Source organism: Coffea eugenioides, chromosome 3 (assembly GCF_003713205.1).
Source record: "Coffea eugenioides isolate CCC68of chromosome 3, Ceug_1.0, whole genome shotgun sequence".
NCBI classification, from domain to species: Eukaryota; Viridiplantae; Streptophyta; class Magnoliopsida; order Gentianales; family Rubiaceae; genus Coffea; species Coffea eugenioides.
The window spans coordinates 46,099,559-46,118,600 of NC_040037.1; the positions used below are offsets into that span (position 1 = coordinate 46,099,559).

The following is a 19,042-nucleotide window of genomic DNA, read 5'->3' on the forward strand; positions in this document are numbered from 1 at the left end:
ATTTCTCAAACGATGAACTAACCATTTTCTTCTTCCAATTTACCCATATTTTGAAGTTATTTCTGCCTTTTATTGTTGCTACAACATCCCGAAGTGGCCGTTGCATTTCAATGGTCTATTAGTTCCTCACTTCCAAAATGTTTTCAATTGTATACTTTTTTCCCCTTTGGTTTCTGGAATGTTTATTTTTTTTGGACAGCATAAGGGAATTAAGGGCACCAAAATACTCTCTTTCCTCCAACATGCATTTTCTAATATTACTTTTGATCAAAGGGGCTAACATTGTTAACCAACTATCAATTTCAAGGGTGCTAAGCATGATTATTAGGGAGGCTAAGTGATATTTCACAAAGTTTAGGGGAGATTTATGAAATTACCCCTTTTATTTATCATGTAAATATTTCGTTTCCCTCTTTACTTTATTTTTTTAGTGAGTTTTTCTTATCATTCTTTTTATTTATCATGTAAATAGTTTGTTTCCCTTTTACTTTAATAATGAAATGGTTTGGCAAACAAGGATCCAATGAGCACCCACTAAGAGGGAATTCAGGTTTTAGCCTTTTTTTTTCCTCAAAAAGTGTAGTTAATTTAGGAAGTACCTAAATGCAGGGGGTGTATTAATTGTGACCATGCTATCAACATGGTAAATTAAGTGTAATTTAGATGTTAGATTTTTGGCATATCTTGTCACTTTGATTTGTAAAATTATGTATTGTTGCTTTCATTTGTAAATGGGATAATTTCATAAACCTCCCCTGAGATTTCTGACAATTTCACCGACATCCCCTAAAGTTTGTAAAATTACACAAACCTCCACTGAGGTTAAGGTTTTGATAACAAAGTTAGTCTAATTAGAAAAAGTAATATTAAAAAAGTACTTTAAGGAAAGAGATAAATTTTTATTCCATAGATACCCCTTATGCATGTATATAAGTCGTATTAGTAAATGAATAAAAAAAATTAAAAGTTAGAAACAATTAATAAACACATTTAACCACTCAAAAAGTTCACATTTAATAAATTAAACACTACAAATAAGCAACAAAACTACACTAATGATTACAAAATTCAGTAAAACAGACTAGTCACCTCTTTTAATTTGATGTTTGCTATGATTCTTGTAATTTTGAATAGAAAAATTTTCAAATTTTGTCTATTTTTTTCCTCCTTTCTCCTTATTTTCATGAAATTACTTTACAATTGTCTCCTTTATTTCCATAGAATTACTTTGCAATTATCACAACTTTAAGTGTTTCAAAGAAAATTGAAAAAAGGGAAAAGAAAGGCAAAATTTGAAATTATTTTTTGTTTAAAACTACAAGAATCATAGCAAATATTATGTTAAAAGAGATGACTAATTTATTTTGCTGAATCTTGTAATCATTAGTGTAGTTTTGTTACTTATCTGTCTAATTTATTAAATGTGAACTTTTTGAGTGGTTAAATTTGAGTATTAATTGTTTTTAACTTTTAATTATTTTTTTTCTTTTACCAATACGACTTATGTACATGCATAAGAGGTATTTATGGAATAAAAATCTCTTTCTCTTTAAAGTACTTTTTTAATGTTACTTTTTCTAATTGGACTAACTTTGTTATCAAAACCTTAACCTTAGGGGAGGTTTGTGTAAGTTTACAAACTTTAGGGGAGGCTGGTGAAATTGTTAGAAACCTTAGGGGAGGTTTCGGAAATTAAGTCACTCTATCCTATATCTAACATTATTGTATTGTATTTCGAATAACTTATAAACAACTTTAGTTCCATAAAATTCTTTTCCTAATACAAAATGTCACCATCTACTCAAATACCCATAGTGATGTTAGAAAGTGTGTCAAACTTAAATACATACCAAATCCTAGGTATTATTGAAAAGTAAAAGCTAAAATCACTGCACTAAATCATATTGGTGCTTTTAATATAATATAGATATAGATATAAGATTAACTTATAAACCAACTACTAGTTAGGAATTTCTTGGTAGTGCCTCTTCTTGTCCTTGGTTTCAACTCTTTCATATGTATATATACACACACATATATGAATTTCATCGTATAAACCTCAAACAACTAGAAAACTTTATGGAATCCGAAATGTAATAGTTTGACCTGTCTTGGTCTTTTTAGTTCTTATTGGCCCAAAGCTCCAGCAATTGGTTACTTAGACAATGGACTTGTTCAAAGTTTTTTTTTTTTTTTTTTGATATGGGATTTTTCAAAGCTGCTTGTCCTAGTGATTAAATTTGCCATATTTAGCAATTGAAAACCAAGTCGGGTGATTTAAAACATTGATCAATACAGATATACCGACAGAAACACACAATCAGATAGAGATATCTATATTGGAGCGACATACGGGCAACCACTTGAAAGGGATGTGTTTGGGCAGGCTGTGGAACAAGCAACCGCCAGCACTAAACAAATGCGGCGTTGTTGATCATGCTAAAATATTATACACCTTTGATAGCAATTGCTTTACATTCTTAACAGAATTACGCTGAATCCGGTTTTATGACTTGGAACAATTTTAAAATTACAAGTGGTAGTATTATTTAGTCGTATATTATTAAAAAGTGCATGAAGTGGAAGAAAACAAATATGTTCATATTTGGTTTTACATTTGCTAGGCCAAGTGTGAAACTATTTTCGGGTTGAACAGGTCGTCGATTATAATACGGCTAAAGGTGAAGGAGAACAAGCAAAGTATATAGTGGCTAATTTTTCATTGGAATTGAAATGAATCAGTTGTGGAAAAAGGGAGTCAATAATTGTTAAATAACCAATATAAAATAATTGACATTTGAATTTTTTTTGTTCTAAATTCAGATTGCTGATATCAATGTGCGTACGTGGTGGTTAGTAATATATATTCAAACGTAAATTTCAGATTAATGCTTTAATATCTTTACCTTATTGTGTTTTTTAAAACCAGTGAATGACCATTGTCTTAAGTTGATTTAATTGAACGGACTAGTTTTCCACAAAAAATTGTGCTTTTAAATTTCAATATCGATGTGAACTGATAAATGATTTATAAAAATTCCTGTAAGTGACTTATGATCGCGAAAATATGTCTTGACCCGTAATAGTGATCGAAATCGAATCCACCCAAATTTTTATTTTTATCAAAAGATATCTCAATAAAAAATGTTATTGTATAAAATGATAATTCTACAATTGATTTCAACTCTTTGCTTCTCATCTGGACTATCATATTCATTCCTATTCTTGTGTTGTCTGCGAGATATGTGATCAATCATTGAGCAAGCGATAAACTATGATTTTAAATTCGGACCGGGCCAGTTGGTCCAACTGGTTGAATCGGGAACAGTTAGGCATCGGGTTTGAGCCTCTCCAAAAGCTTGCCTAACAAAAATTCAGTCAAACTTGATCAAAGCCCGGGTTTAACCGGAAACCCACTAAATCGGTGAGAACTGGGGTTTTCATTTTTTTTCTTGTTTTAGTTGAACTTTTTTTTTTAGCTGACTTTTGGTTTACTTTTTTATTTTCATGAATTATATTGAAGAAAAAAAATATAAATCAAGCTTAATTGATCTATCAAGCAAGATCTACTATAGATCTAATATCAAAATTCAAAAACCAAAAGAAAAAAGTAAGTAAGAGAGATGGAGAATAGAAACAAAAAAAAATGTTGATTTACGTTTTGAATCAAAAACTTTAAAAACATGAGAGGAAAGAATGTAAACAATAAGATGATATGATATTTTCTTCTGGTAATAGAAGAAAAAAAGACAAAAATTAAAAGCAAAAAAGAGATTGGTAAAAAAAAAAGAGACCCAGAAGAGGAATGAAAAGATGGAGAAAGATGGATAGTCATCGAAAAGACAGCAACTCTTCAATGTTTTTGGAGAAAACCTACTCCTAAGGCTCATCCAAACCAACCTTTGCCGGCTTCACTACTTGGTATGCCATCTTGTCAATGATCCTTTTGCTGCTGCTTACCCAAGGATGAGGAGGCCGCAAGATGGTATTGCAGCGACCTGGGGCTCTGTTTCTTTCTTTTGTGGAAAACAGTACTAGGGTTAATGAAGTGAATGTTTAATAAACTTTTCTATTATTTTGTTTTGACTCCTAAATATTTTAAACAACATATAATTACTCCTATAAGTTTTTCTAGATTTTCAATTGTAGCTTCAATTTCTTTACTTCTTCAAATAGGTCTTACAAATTTTGTTCTAACCTTATCAATTTATATTTACAGCTTCTAGACATTAAATTTGAGTTAGGTTCGAAGGGTATTGTATAGTAGAATGTTTGGAAATAAAGGTTAATATATATTATCTAAAATTAATATATATTTATGACATCACGATGATATTGTCCAATTCTGAGATAGGTCTAACTCTAGTCGAATCCATTGAACCTGGCCCTTGGGCTCTGCCGAATCACTGTCGGGTCTAAGTTTCAAAACATAGCCAATAAATCACTCAGCAACTACTTTTGAAGCAAGCAACCACCATGACTAAACAATTGTGGCATTGTTCATCGTGCTAAAATATTATACACCATTGAAAGCTATTGCTTTAAATTCTTAACAGAATAACGCTGAATCTGGTTTATGACTTGGAACAATTCTCAAAGTACCATTAGTTAGCATTATTTAGTCGTATATCATTAAAAAGTGTGTGAAGTGGAAGTAAGAAAATTAGCAAGCTCACATTTGGTTACTTTTTCACCAAAAAAAAAAATGCTTTTGAATTTCACTATCAATGTGAAGATTGTATTAGTGGACAATTTGCAAAAATTCTTACAAGTTACTTATGGTGCCGAAAATATGCCTTGACCCGTAACTGTAATCGAAATCAAATCCGTCCAAATTTTTATTTTTATCCAAAAAAAAGTCTCAATCAAAATATCCATTCCTGATTTCAACTCTTTGCTTCTCATCTGGACTATCATATCCATTCCTATTATTACGTTGTCGACAAAATATGTGATCAATCATCGAGCAAGCGATAAATCGCCAAACAACTACTTTTGGTAATCTTTTTTGAACCACATTAATTTACTACATATAACTTTTAGAATATACATACATACATATATTACATGTTTCATCCTATGAACCTTAAACAGCTAGAAAACTTTATGGAATAGAAAACATAGTTTGACCTATCTAGGTTTTATTGGTTATTATTAGTCCCAAAACTTAAGCGATTGGATACTTCTTGTTCAAAGTTTTATTTTTAATTCTTTGAATATGGGATTAGTTCAAAGCTGCTTGTCCTAATGATTGGACTTGCAATATCTAGCCAGTGAAAAGCAAGAGGGGTGAATTTATAACATTGACCAATACATATATACCGACAGAAACACACAACCAGCTACTACGCGAAAGGGATCGATGTGTTTGCACAAATTGTGGAAGCAAGCAACCACCATGACAAAACAATTGTGACGTTGTTCATCATGCTAAAATATCATACACCTTAGAAAGCTATTGCTTTAAATTCTTAAAAAAAAATTACGCTGATCAGGTTTTATGACTTGGAACAATTTTTAAAGTACCATTAGTGGCATTATTTAGTCGTATATCACTAAAAAGTGCATGAAGTGGAAGTGAGAAAATTAACATGTTCACATTTGACATTTTTGGGTTCAACAGGTCGTCGATTATAGTACAGCTAAAGGTGAAGAAGAACAAGCAAAGTGTATGGTGGCTAACTGTTCAATGATATTGAAATCAATCAGTTGTGGAGAAAGAGCGTCAATTATTCTTAAATAACCAATATAACTTAAATAACCAATATAAAATAATTCACATTTGACATTTTCTTGTTCTAAATTCAGATTGCTGATATCAATGTGCGCTTATCGTGATTAGTAGTATATTTTGAAGTAGATTTTTGGATCAATATTTTAAATTTTTTACCATATTGTGTTTTTTTACAACTAATGGATGACTAGAATTTCAAACTAACTTAATTGATAAAAAAGAACTATTTTTTCACAAAAAATCACTTGTTTGAATCCCGCGACAATCTGTAAGAATTCTTACAATTGACTTATAGTTTCGAAAACATGTTTTGACTCGTGGTGGTGACCGAAATCGAACTCATTGAAACTTTTATTCCTACCCAAAAAAAAAAAAAAGTCTCAATCAGAAATCTTGCACTGTTGTGGCATCCTTTCCGGAAATAGTAGTATGTAGCACACTTAAAAATATAACTTCCATTGCGTTTCCCGTTGCTCCCATACACAAGTTATATTAGGTATCTCCTACCCAATATTTGTTCGATGCTCAACCACAAGATAGTGCAACTATCTATGAACAAAAGATGGTACAAATCCTTGTCCTGTGCTTTCCTCCAGAACTAGATTTCAAAGTCAAACTGTAACGTTTTGCAGTAGAGTTATGTGATTCTACTTGAAATACAAAATCCATATTTGGTAAACAAAGACGGGATACCACTATCTTTTGTTCGGTGCCCAAATACAAGATAGTGGAAATTTTTACAAAATAAAAATGATACAAATACTTGTCTCGTTCTTTCTTCATTAACAAGATTTCCAAGTTCAAAGAGTAGAATTTCATACAAGAGTTGAATGATCCTACTTGAAATATAAAATCCATGTATTGTGATGCAATTTGGAATAATATTATCATTAGTTGTTGCCTGAAAATTTAAAGGTAGCTAGCATGATTATCTAAAACTTACTTGTAGAGATACAACGATTAATGCTTCTAGGCTAGAGTTTTTTTTTTTTTTTGGGGGGGGAGGGGGGGTTACTTCAAAGACGGAGAAGGGATACTTAGTCTAAATTTTATTATGATGAAAATAAAAAAAATATGGAGGAGGACAAAAACCTGACCTCCGATACAATACTTGGAATGGGAAAATACAATAATAAAAAACGAAGTACTACTGTAGTACAATTATACGATAATTAAATCTGCACAATCTGAAGCAATTTTGGCTCGAATGTCATTCCCTCACGGATAAGGATAGCTGTTGTTGAGGATGAGATTGTAAACATGCCAAAGCATTACCTGACGAGTAGGTATCCCCGAAAACTTGACTCGAGGAACCAATTATTTGGGACAACAGTAATCTAATCCTTTTCAGATCAAAGTATAATGGCCAAGAAGAATGACTGAATGAGAACCCGAATTCAGCAAAGAAAGTAAGGCTCGAGAAAATCTCAACTGGAGGGGAGAGTTGAATCTCAGGAACATGATCAAATTGTGGTGCTACAATCAACCGTTGAGATAAAGGAAATGTCACAATAATTTCGGTGCTGCATTATGACCAATAAAAAAGTGCGTATCAGTTTTTGCAGACGCGTTTTAGCAGAACAAATAGGTCAGCATCTTTGCGAATTTCTTGATCAAAGATTGAGCAATTCTCTTCAAGTTTCTTAGCAAATAGATCGAACACCTGATCCACAATGTCTGTTTCGAAATGATCTTTGATGAAGCCCTCACAGATAGATCTGGTCTGTTCATTTTTGCATCAAAAGGCAAGTGCTGCATTGGGTGATCCAATATCTTTATTCTTTCATCTCTAAAATGGCCATTCGCTTTTATAACCTGGTCCAATTCTTCAATTGATGGAAAGTACATTGGCAAGTTGAATGAATGCACTTTTTCTTGACTGATAAATCCCTGCAGCATACACAAACGAGCAGCCACAAAGTCAGAAGAAATCATTTGAACTGATGACAGTGACCCCAATACTTGCATTGCAGATCAAATTAGTAAACTAGATTATTAATTAAAATATCTAAAATGAAGAAAAAGAATATGAAAATTTTCAGATCCTACCAAGTAGGCCATCTCAAAAAGACATAATCCTAACAGCTCTTGGAGGAACCCTGCCCCAGTATTAAAGGGAAGGGCGCCACTCGGAACACACTACAAGAAATTCGGCCTTTTGTGATAACATTCTCAGTGACATCAGAAAAAGTAGTCACAGTTGAGCAAATTTAGTGACGACTTTTGATGTTATCATAAATGACTGAGGGTAGACTCATCATTAGTGACAATACGGGATTAATCGTCACAATATAGGCGGCGCGCAACTGGCCTGTGTGGCGGGAAATTACCATCGTGACGACTTGAAAAAATATTGTAACTGAAATAGGCCCTATAATGACTACTTACAATATTATCACAATGTGGTTACCGGTTCAAAGTTAATGACAACAATTAGTCGTCACTGTTTAAAGTAATTGTTCCCAACTCACTTTCATTAATATTCTACTATGCCACCCTGAATTTTTCAATATTGCCCCATATGTTGTAAATAAATTTTATTAATTCTATTATGGCACCTTATCTTTTACATTTTAACCCCGTATGTGGTAAACTAATTTCATTAACTCTACCATGACACCTATCTTTTGCAATTTAGCCTCATGTGTAATAAACCAATTTCATTAATTCTATTATGGCACCCTAACATTTACAATTTAGCCTATGTTTTTCATTAGTAAAATGGGGAAGGCATTGTAATTAAAATGTATACATATTTTATAATTGTTCCAACATCATCACTGTCGCTCAACCAGTTCAGAGGTAATGACAACAATTAGTTGTCACTGTCTAAAGTACTTGTTCTTTGATCATTTTCATTAATTCTATTATGCCACCCTAACTTTTGTAATTTAGCTCCAAATGTAATAAAAAAATTTCATTAATTCTACTATAACGCCATAACTTTTGTAATTTAGCCCCATATGCAGTACACTAATTTTTTTAATTCTACTATTACACCCTAACTTTTGTAATTTTGCCCCATATGTAGTATACCAATTTCTTTAACTCTACCATTACACCATAACTTTTGCAATTAAGCCCTATATCTAATTCGCCAATTTCATTAAATCAACTATGGCACTCTAACTTTTGCAATTTAGCCCTATATGTAATATACAAATTTCATTATTTGTACTATGGCACCCTATGGTGTTGCAATTTAGCGCTATTTTTATTAGCAAACTATAAAAGGTATCTTAATAAACTATATATGTATACCTATTTTATAATTTTCCCAAACTTAGGTAATAATTTGTTATAAATGTAAAAAAATTCATACATTCCCCATTTATCCAAATGACAACATGGTGAAAAATTAATAATTTGGATAATCTAAAAATAGAGGTAGTCAATAATAGAATTTAACAATAAAACTTAACATGAAATTAAGTCTAATCCTAGCATTTGCATGATCAAAAGGTTGTTATTAATTATAGAAGCCATATTTATCATTTATGAATTGGTACATATACCAAATAAATAGATTTAACATTTCGTACATGTATTTGCAAACTATTTTGATTGTTCAATCAACTAATTCAATTGTTAGGTCTTGTGAGACTGCAAGTCATACATAATTGATAACACCACAAAATGAGTACCAAAAAGATTTTAATTAAAAAGTGCTTATTTTTTTTAATCGTAAACATATTTCTAACAACATTTTTACTTTTTGAACTATTTTATTGTATAATAAATTAGAAAAATTCCTATATTAGTTAAAATTGGTAAAAACAAAATTTGCCAAACACACTAAATTGTCATATTCTATTATTTTAACACAATTTGAGAGTAAAAAAAAAAAAAAACTCAAAACAATAGAAAAACTTAATTACATAATGATGAGAAAAAGAAAAAAGTGAGAGATAGGTGAAAGGACAAAGAAAGCGTGCACTTCTTGCATCTAAATAAGGAAAAGCCGTGCTTTTCATATGTACGGAACTAAGAGGGGTAAACTAAAAAATTCAAGTGGCGTGGCGGGCTGAAGGGACTTTAGGGAAATGACACCGTTTGATTCTATGTCCTAATGACTTAGCCTAAATTTAAGACATCTAAAACGCAGTATACCAATTCACAAACCTCTCACCCCCATCAGAAATGGCTTCGCCGCCGCTCTCCCTGTAGTTACCGTTATCCCTCTTGAGAATGAAATGGAGGCCAACGCCAACTCCCTCCCTCTGCCTGACGTCATGAAAGCCCCAATCCGGCCCGACATCCTCCAAGACGTTCATCGTGACATCTCCAAGAACTCTCGCCAACCCTACGCCGTCTCTAGGTCCGTCAGCCACCAAACCTCCGCCGAGTCCTGGGGTACTGGTCGCGTTGTTTCCCGTATCTCTTGTGTTCTTGGCGGCGACACTCACCGTGCCGGCCAGGGTGCCTATGGCAACATGTGCAGCGGTGGCCGCATGTTTGCTCCGACCAAGATCTGGCGCCGTTGGCACCGCAAGGTCCCAGTCAACAAGAAATAGTATGCCGTGGTTTCTGCCATCGCCGCCTCTGCAGTGCCTCCCTTGTCATGGCCTGCTGCCACCGCATTGAGTCTGTCCTGCAAATCCCCTGTGTGATCTCCGATTCTGCTGAGGCCATAGAGAAAACCTCCAATGCTATCAGTCTTCTCAAGAAATTTGGGGCTTACCCTGATGCTGAGAAGGCTAAGGACAGCTAGGGTATCAGCCCAGGAAAGGGTAAGATGCACATTATTAGACAATACTACTAGTTAATCGAGATATCAGAGCACAATTTTGTAATGTAGTGCATGCAGATTACATTTTGTACAGTTGCTTTTCATTCATAAAGGCTTAACATTATGATTATTTGAAGCTTATTCTTTTCAATTATTTGTCATTACTAGAATTCCAAAAAAATTTAAATTTCTGGTAAGTGCTTCAAGTGCTGAGGTTTTCTAAAACCCTTTCATTCTACACGAGTAATTGGGAAGGCATGGTGTCAGGACTCTTAAAATTGAAAGCAGTCAAGAATTCTGACATCCTTCATTTGCAAGGTGAACTTGGTCTACGGTGGGAAAAAATAGAATATAATTTACTGAACACCTTGATGATTGACAAACTGTTTGATGACATTCACCTGACAAAGATTATGTCTATAAATAAATTATTGTTGGCTTCATGCTCACTTAGAATTAACCACAGCATAAGGTATAAATCTATTACTGAAACTGCAGCTTCATGGTTGCACGAATATCTGGTTGAAAGGACTATGGGAAAATTTTGACTCTGTTTTTGTTTTTACCACAGTCATGGTGATACAATTTCAGACTGTATATTGCAATATTAGGGTCGACTTTGACCGATTGATTAATGCCATCGGGTGGCGTCCCTACACTTATATTGTTGACCGTCCGGCTTTTGTAGAGTTGGTTAGGCAGTTCTATGCCACATTTGAGTTCAACCTCCCCACTGGTTACACAGTTTCTACTCCCAAGTCATCCGTTTTTGATTAATGGGTCAAGAGTTCCACCACTCCATTACTGATTTCAATCTAGCCCTTGATTTTATTGATCCAGCCTATGCCGAGTCTCGGGAGTATGCCGAGAGTACGTGTGACTACGTAGAGCCTTTTTTCTCCCGCTATCGCTATATTTGGGAGGATATGTCTGTCGACCGTGCTGATTATGACCCCCGTCAATCTAAGAGTTGTTATCTGAAGGACTTGGCGTCTCGCTATATCCAGCGTTTCTTGGCCTATAGTTTCTCGGGTAGGCGAGATAGCTCGGCCATTTTGTCTAAGCCGGAGTTTTTCTTTATTTGGTGCATGCATAACAACATTAAGGTTAATCTGGGGTGCTGGCTCGCTTCTCAATTCAAATCTGTTTTACCTAAAAAGAAGCGCCCCCTGATTTTTGGGTCATATATTACTTATTTGGCTGTTAATTTGCATGTGCTTGATCTCTCTAACCATGATTTGCATGAAGCCTGTCAAATGGAGCCCTTAAACATTCCTTGTCTAGAGAAAATGGGCTTGGTACGGAAGGGTGAAGACGGGTGGGAGGTTGTTCCCCTTGTACCGACTTGTGTCCCTCCTCGATCCTCTTTTGCCCATTCTTCCACTGCTGGCGGCTATCCTGGCCCGTCTACCTCCGCACCGCCTCCTCCAACCCCAGGTGCTAATGACTAGCACCAACTCCAGATGCAAGTTCAGAGACTGGAGGCTCGGGTGACCCACATTGACGTCAACGTGCATAACATGGCGCAGAATTTGGCAGCATTTATGCACCATGCAGGTCTTGCTCCTCAATTCCCGCCTGACCTGCCATTGTTTTGACAACTTCAGGGAAGTACCGTTGCCCTTCCCCTTGCTTTTGGTGTTATATTATCACATTGAGGGCAATGTGTAATTTAGGTGGGGGGAGATCAGTTATGGTGTTAGTTTTTTTTCAATTTTTAGTTTCTAGAGGGTTTTTCTTTATTTTTAGTTTGTTTTTGTCTATCTTTCGTTTATTTTCTTTTTCTTTTTTCTAGTGATCAGTTCTTATATGAATACCAAGTTTGATGTTGGATTGCTGCCTCCAATTCTGCTATTGCCAAGTTTTATTAATAAAAGTGTATCTAGTTAATGTGGTTGAGTCCAAGAACATCTCGTTGGTGAATATCGATGACTGTTCGACTCTTATAATTTTTGGGCTAACTTTCTAAGCATAGGGAATAATTGTTGGCATTTTTCATGTGAATTGGTCCAGTTATTAACTTTAGTTCTCCATGTTTGAAAATATGAGGCCGGCTGCTGTTACTTTTGTGTTATTTTTAGTTATTGTGCTATATGGCTGCAAATAAGAGTTGATTGTACTCCGCTAGTGTCACTACTGAGTAACCGGAGATTTTCATCAAAAAGTGTCGATTCTCATGTCAAAAAGTAGCGATCACTATGAGTATATGGTTTTATAGCGATCGGAGTTGAGTAACTGAGCTCCTCCATCTGGCAAATGTTGGAATTCGCATCAAAAGGTTCTAATGTCTAGAGACTAAGTCTTTTCTTACTATTAAAAAAATAGAAAAATAGAAAAACGTGATAAAAAGGCGAAGATTGTGTTAGTATGTGAAAAAGTCAGCTTGCCGATTTGTGAATTTAATGTTGAGATTTTGGTTAATAGTTGGACCATTTGCTGATGAATGTTGAGCAACCATTCCTTTTTCTTAGGTCAGTTTGCCTTAATTTGGAGGAGTTAGTGGTTTAGAAGCTAACTGGGGTGATTTTTCTTGGATCTTGACCTGTGATGCTTGATATATGTTTTTTTTGGTTTCTTGGCAATACGATAGTTGGAGAAATAACCATTGTCAAAATTTGGTGTTTGATTGTTGTTCTCGTGCTTAAGGACAAGCATGATTCAGGTGTGCGGGGAATTGATAGAGTGTTAATTGTTAGTAATTTTATTGTTAGGAATTGAAAAAGTCAGCTTGCCGATTTGTGAATTTAATGTTGAGATTTTGGTTAATAGTTGGACCATTTGCTGATGAATGTTGAGCAACCATTCCTTTTTCTTAGGTCAGTTTGCCTTAATTTGGAGGAGTTAGTGGTTTAGAAGCTAACTGGGGTGATTTTTCTTGGATCTTGACCTGTGATGCTTGATATATGTTTTTTTTGGTTTCTTGGCAATACGATAGTTGGAGCAATAACCATTGTCAAAATTTGGTGTTTGATTGTTGTTCTCGTGCTTAAGGACAAGCATGATTCAGGTGTGCGGGGAATTGATAGAGTGTTAATTGTTAGTAATTTTATTGTTAATTTCTCCCTTTGTCCTTACCAAATATTGTTTTAAATTATTAATATATACTTATATTTGGTATTTGGACCTATCTACAGGAAGTAGAACTAAAAAGTGCTAAAAAGGGGGGATCTTTTGGAGAAAATTGCTCCACACGTGGGAGACTTCAAAAAGCTTCACGAACTTGGCCCACAGGGTACTAAGCAACGGACTTCCTTTTCCTTTTGCTGATAAAGAGTTGCTGACTAGGAGTCTTCCTGTCAAGAGGAAACGAAAAAAGTGGAATTCAGAGAGCTTCCTTTTTGTACCTTTTTTCTCAATTCGGCGGGACAACGTAGGGAGCATTAGTCATTGTTTAAGAGACAGTTTAGTTTTCTTTCTTTTTTTTTTCATGCGTGACTCTTGTTCGATAAAAGTCCCGATTGGAGAAACATCGTTTATTTCTTGATTATCTAGTGAAAAACGTGATGTCTTTGCAATCAATTAATTTGCGTGGAGATTTACTGATGTGGCGTGGTTAAGTTTTCCATCTAGTCAAGGATCAACGCGATAACGCAGTCCCGAATATCTATGAGATCGAATTAATTTTCATGCGTTCCTTAATTTGTTAATATTTGCACGTTGTCTGCTTGAATTTCCATGGGATTATTTTGTTAATTGAATGTCAAGGGTCCAATGTTCAATGCGACTTATTAATCTCCTGTCAAATTAGTCAATTAAATCTGTAATTATTTAAATTGATTAATATCAGTGGCAACTAGCATTTTTATACACTAGGGGAGCGTGCAATCTATTTTACATAACCCTCGTAGCGTGTTATTGATTAGGGTTAGGCTTTTCTAGTTTTTTATGCAATTAGGAAATTAATTTCTATGGTCGTACCTAGGAGTGTTTCCTGGTTAGGGGTAATCAACGGCCGTACCTTGGTTGTCAATAAATTAAGAAAAAGCTGATCGTCAGAACTTATTGGCGACTATAACTAACATGTTAATAAAATTAAGTGAACCTCCATTGCATCAATGATCGGATGATTGGACTGTGTCTGTGAAGTTGTATCCTTGGCTAGAACTTGCCTATTATTTATTTAATTCCTGTCTACATTCGTGTTAGTTAATTGTTTACTTTTGGTTGAATTGCTTAATTGTTTTTAGTTTCATTCCGATAAAATTCCCCGTTGTTAACTTGAACTTTAGTAAGAAACGAATTACTCTCAATTCCTGAGGATACGACCCTACTAGCCCTGTTTACAAAGCAATAATTATTTGTGAATAAGCAATCCTATTCTGGTATATCGGGTCAAGCAAACTCTTCGGGAACGGGGTAAATCAAGTAACCCATTGTACACCTAGAGTCCCTGCTCTAGTACTTAGAATTGGGTTTTGATTACTTAGAATTTTACTAATTACTATTTTCAGTGAATTGTACTTGGTGAGTTAGCTTTTGAATTTTGTTTATTCTATTTTCATTTTCATTCCATTAAATATCCCCCAATTTTGTTCTATTGACTTGGGAAGAAACAACTTCCTACCCGTTCCCTGTGGAATCGACCCTACTTGCCATTGTATACAAATTTAATACTTTTGTAGACAAATCTAGTATATCGGATCAAGCACACTCTTTGGAGACAGGGTGAATATAGTAACCTATTGCACATCTAGAGTTACTACTCCAGTACTTAGATTTGTTCTATTATTAATTATGGTGGTAATTAGGATTTTTTAGTAATTATTATTGCACAGGCTCAACACCTGTCAGTAATCATTAGAATAACCTTTTTCTATGGAAAACATACCAGTTTTTAAGTAAATATTACCATCCTTTTAGTGAAAGTTACAACTCCTTCAAGAACTTTTAGGACTTTTTAAACCAAATAAACTTTTAGCAAAATTTACCAATTAGTACTTTTCTATCTGACAATTGGTAAAAATTATAATTTTTTTTAGCAAAACTTATTACATTGTTGACAAACCTTACCAACTTTCAAGCATAACTAATCATTCTTTTTACAAAAAATTCACTACTATTTCAAATAAAACATTTTACTTCATTTACCATTCTTAGCATTTTTGTAGCAAAGTTTGTAATCTATTGAATATTTTACTAACTTTGTATCAAAACTTAAAAAAATAAACTTTGTAGCAAAACTTAGTAGTATATAAAAATTTTATTAAGTCTCTTATAAAATATACAACTTTTACTACAGTTCATGTTCCTTGATTAAAAAGTCTTGTTAAATTTTAGCAAAACTTACCACATCCTTCTAAAAGCAAAATTATCTACTTCATCGCAAAAATCATAAAAGCCCATTCAGGAAAAAATAATTATTTATGAATAAAGTTATAACTTTTTCTAAGGATGCTGTATATTTTTTGCTAGGTAGGATTATGTTAAAAAAAAGGTATTAAAAGTGCTTGAGGATGATTGTAAATATCACTAACGGAATAATAAATTTTATCAAAAGTTTATTAGGTCATAAGAAAGTACTAAAAAGTCCTTGAAAAAGCATTAGTTTCATTAAAAGAATGGTAAATTTTACTTAAAAAATGGTATGTTTTGGCATTAAGAAATGGAAGATTTTGCTAATGAAGCCATAAATTTTCCTTGAAAATGTATTAATTTTTTTATATAAGAATAGTAAGTTTTGCTTGAAAGTTAATAGGATTTGGGAATGATGCAGTAAATTTTACTAAAAAAAGTGACAACACGTGTTAATGAAATCTTATCTAAAAGATGCATTAACAAGGCCTAGTCCAATGCTTGATTATTTCTGAGTACATGTTTTCAGGTGGGATCTTGCTTTGGTATGGTAACTACGTACTCTTCAGGTAACGACAATAGATATTATTAGTTTAGTTGACAAAATACAAAGATTTGACAATACTAATTTGATTAACCAAAGAGCACCTTTACAAGATGTTAGGTTACATGTAAAACCACAGTTCATTTGGTCGGCCATTCGACTATAAATAATGGATTCTTAATGGTCCAGTTTTTTTTTTAACTCATAATATGTTTACAAGTTGTGCCAATTTATGGTTACGAAAAAAATTGTCTTAAATGACAAAAGCTGACTAGTTTTACGAGTTTTGGCCATTAAAATTACAACGTTAGCTGATGATTAATTATTTTCTCAAGGACAGGACATTACATAGTAAATCATTTTCTCAAGGACAGGCCATTAAAATTACAATGTTGGCTAATGATTAATTCCACACACGGCTTTCAATTTTGAGCTCTCATGCATAATAATAAATAGTAGAATTAAACATTTATAGTCAAATTTTTCACTTTTCTCTTTTTTCACATACTTTCACTATTACCTTGATCTACATTTAAGAGAAACTTTTTACAACCTTCTCCAAATTACTTGCTAACATTTTTTTTCTACCCTTTAGTATTTCTGATGAGCTGATGGTTCGTGGACTAATTAAGTCATCATCATTGTTGTTCACCTTCACACTTCACCCCACCTGAAGAAAAGGGTGCGTGCTTAAACGCTCTAGGTCGGCAGAAATCTCTAGCACAGCTGTCAAGAAACAACCAAGCATCCACAAGAATACTATCACAACTCGAGAGAGATCAGATTCAAGAAAAATAAAGACTTTTGTTCATTTTCCTAAGCCATGTTCTGCATGAAGTTGAGTTAACGGGGATTGAAGTAGAGGGTCATTTAATTGAAGAATAGCTAGTTTGGAGAGAATTGAAGAAGAGAGTGCAGCAATGGCAGCCCTTCGGCTCCTCCTCTTTTTTTTAGTGATGACTGCAGGATGTCGTGGGATCTTCCCTAACACGGATCCTCGCGATAGTAATTGATGCGACTGCCAAAAACGTGATCCGAACTGGACAGCAGGAGACTGAGCGAATTGGGTGAGCTCGAACTGATATGAACGAGCCGCGTGAACTGTCCTGCAAAGAGAGATGAACGAAGGGGCTACTTCCCCGCAGTAGCCCCGACGTTCAAGTCAGTCAGAGCTTCAAGAGCAAAGGAACGGTATAAAATACTGTAGCCAGCGTACCTTGTCCCGTCCTGATGCGTGGTATTTATAGAGCTCTTGGTAGTAGTTTCCTTATAGAACTATAAGTCCTGGTGGGAGAAGGTTTCTCCTAGGGTTCCGTCCGTAGCCTCCAACAAGTTCGGAGGCCGTGGCCCATCAAGCCCATCCAAATGAGGGGCGGCGGCCTTGCGCGAACTGCCCTCCTGTCTGTCCGAACTGACCTGTTCGAACAGACGGGTTACCATGTCCGAACTGACACGTGCCTATGGTAAATTGGCCCCACTACACTAGCCCCCCTTCAAGTCTAGAGTCATGGAAGGGTTGCATGAATCTGGACCGAATTTTGAGATGACGCTTCAGTTCGACGGGAGGACCCACCATTTTGCAATCATTGTCTTGGCCTGAGTAACCGTCACATCCGCTTACATAACGGTCGCTTCAACCGTCATGTCGCCTCCTAATTACAGTTGCCAGACCAAGCGTCGCCTAGTGCCACGGTTACTGGAATTAAATTCAAATTTTAATTCGGGACGCTTCGTCTTCCCGCTCTGATGGCCTGTAAATAGGCCCCACCAGACGTCACTTTCATGCTTTCTCATTCATTCTCTCCACCCTCCATTTTCCAGTAGTTCGATCTTCCTTCTTTCCCAAGTCTGTTCGTGCGTCCGTCCGAGAGTTCGGTCAGGAGTCTGTTCGATCGTTACCTTGAGCACATCTTCACACCCGAACTGTCTTCCCCTATTCTCACTAGTAAGCCCTCTTTTTCCTCCTTTGTATGTCTTCTTCTGAACACTCCGATATAACCAACCCGGTCCCTAGGCATAGGATAGCCCGACCTGTACACATAGAAGTCCTTTCTTCCTCTTCTCCCTCTAGCTCGACCTCCCTTAGTTCCTCGGGATCTGAATACGTTCCTTTCCCAGCTCATTCTCCTGTTCGAGCGATAGACCAAACCGAACAGCCAACCCAGTCTGTTGTCGGAACTGTGGCCCAAGGAATCCCCCTGGAAGCAGTTCCAGTTCATACGAGGGCAGGGGGCCTGACATCGACTTCGGGGAAATTGATGTGATCCCTCCTATCTTAGAGCAGGGGACGTGGATGAGCTGGTAGGGAAATATAACATTCCCCTCCAGTTCGAGGCTAGGGCTGCCCAACCTGGGGAGTATGCCAGCCGACCTCCTCCAGGGTTCGTGGCCATTTACAGGGATCAGCTCATAGCTGGTCTTCGACTTCCTATCCCCAACTTTCTTTTTCAAATTCTGACCTTCTGGGGAATCCGAGTAACCCAACTCGTCCCCAATGCAGTTCGGTCCATTCTGGGTTTCTTCATTCTGTGTCGAGTCCTTGAGATCCCGTACTCCTTAGATTTGTTTAGGTCGTTCTTCCAGATGAAGATCAGCGGGCACACGTTCACGGTTGGTTCTACTTCGCTCGGAGGAGCGGAGCTCCCACCCACGACCTGTTTACGGGGGCCCCCTCCTCGATCAAGGGCTGGAAGGCCCAGTTCTTCTTCATGAAGAACATAGGTTTTCCTCCCCCGACTTGGAG

The 19,042-nt window shown here is 35.6% G+C and overlaps 1 pseudogene; it reads left to right on the top strand.

Annotated features, from left to right (window-relative positions):
* Positions 1–9,889: 9,889 nt before the first annotated feature.
* Positions 9,890–10,496, top strand: LOC113766759 (annotated as a pseudogene).
* Positions 10,497–19,042: the final 8,546 nt, after the last annotated feature.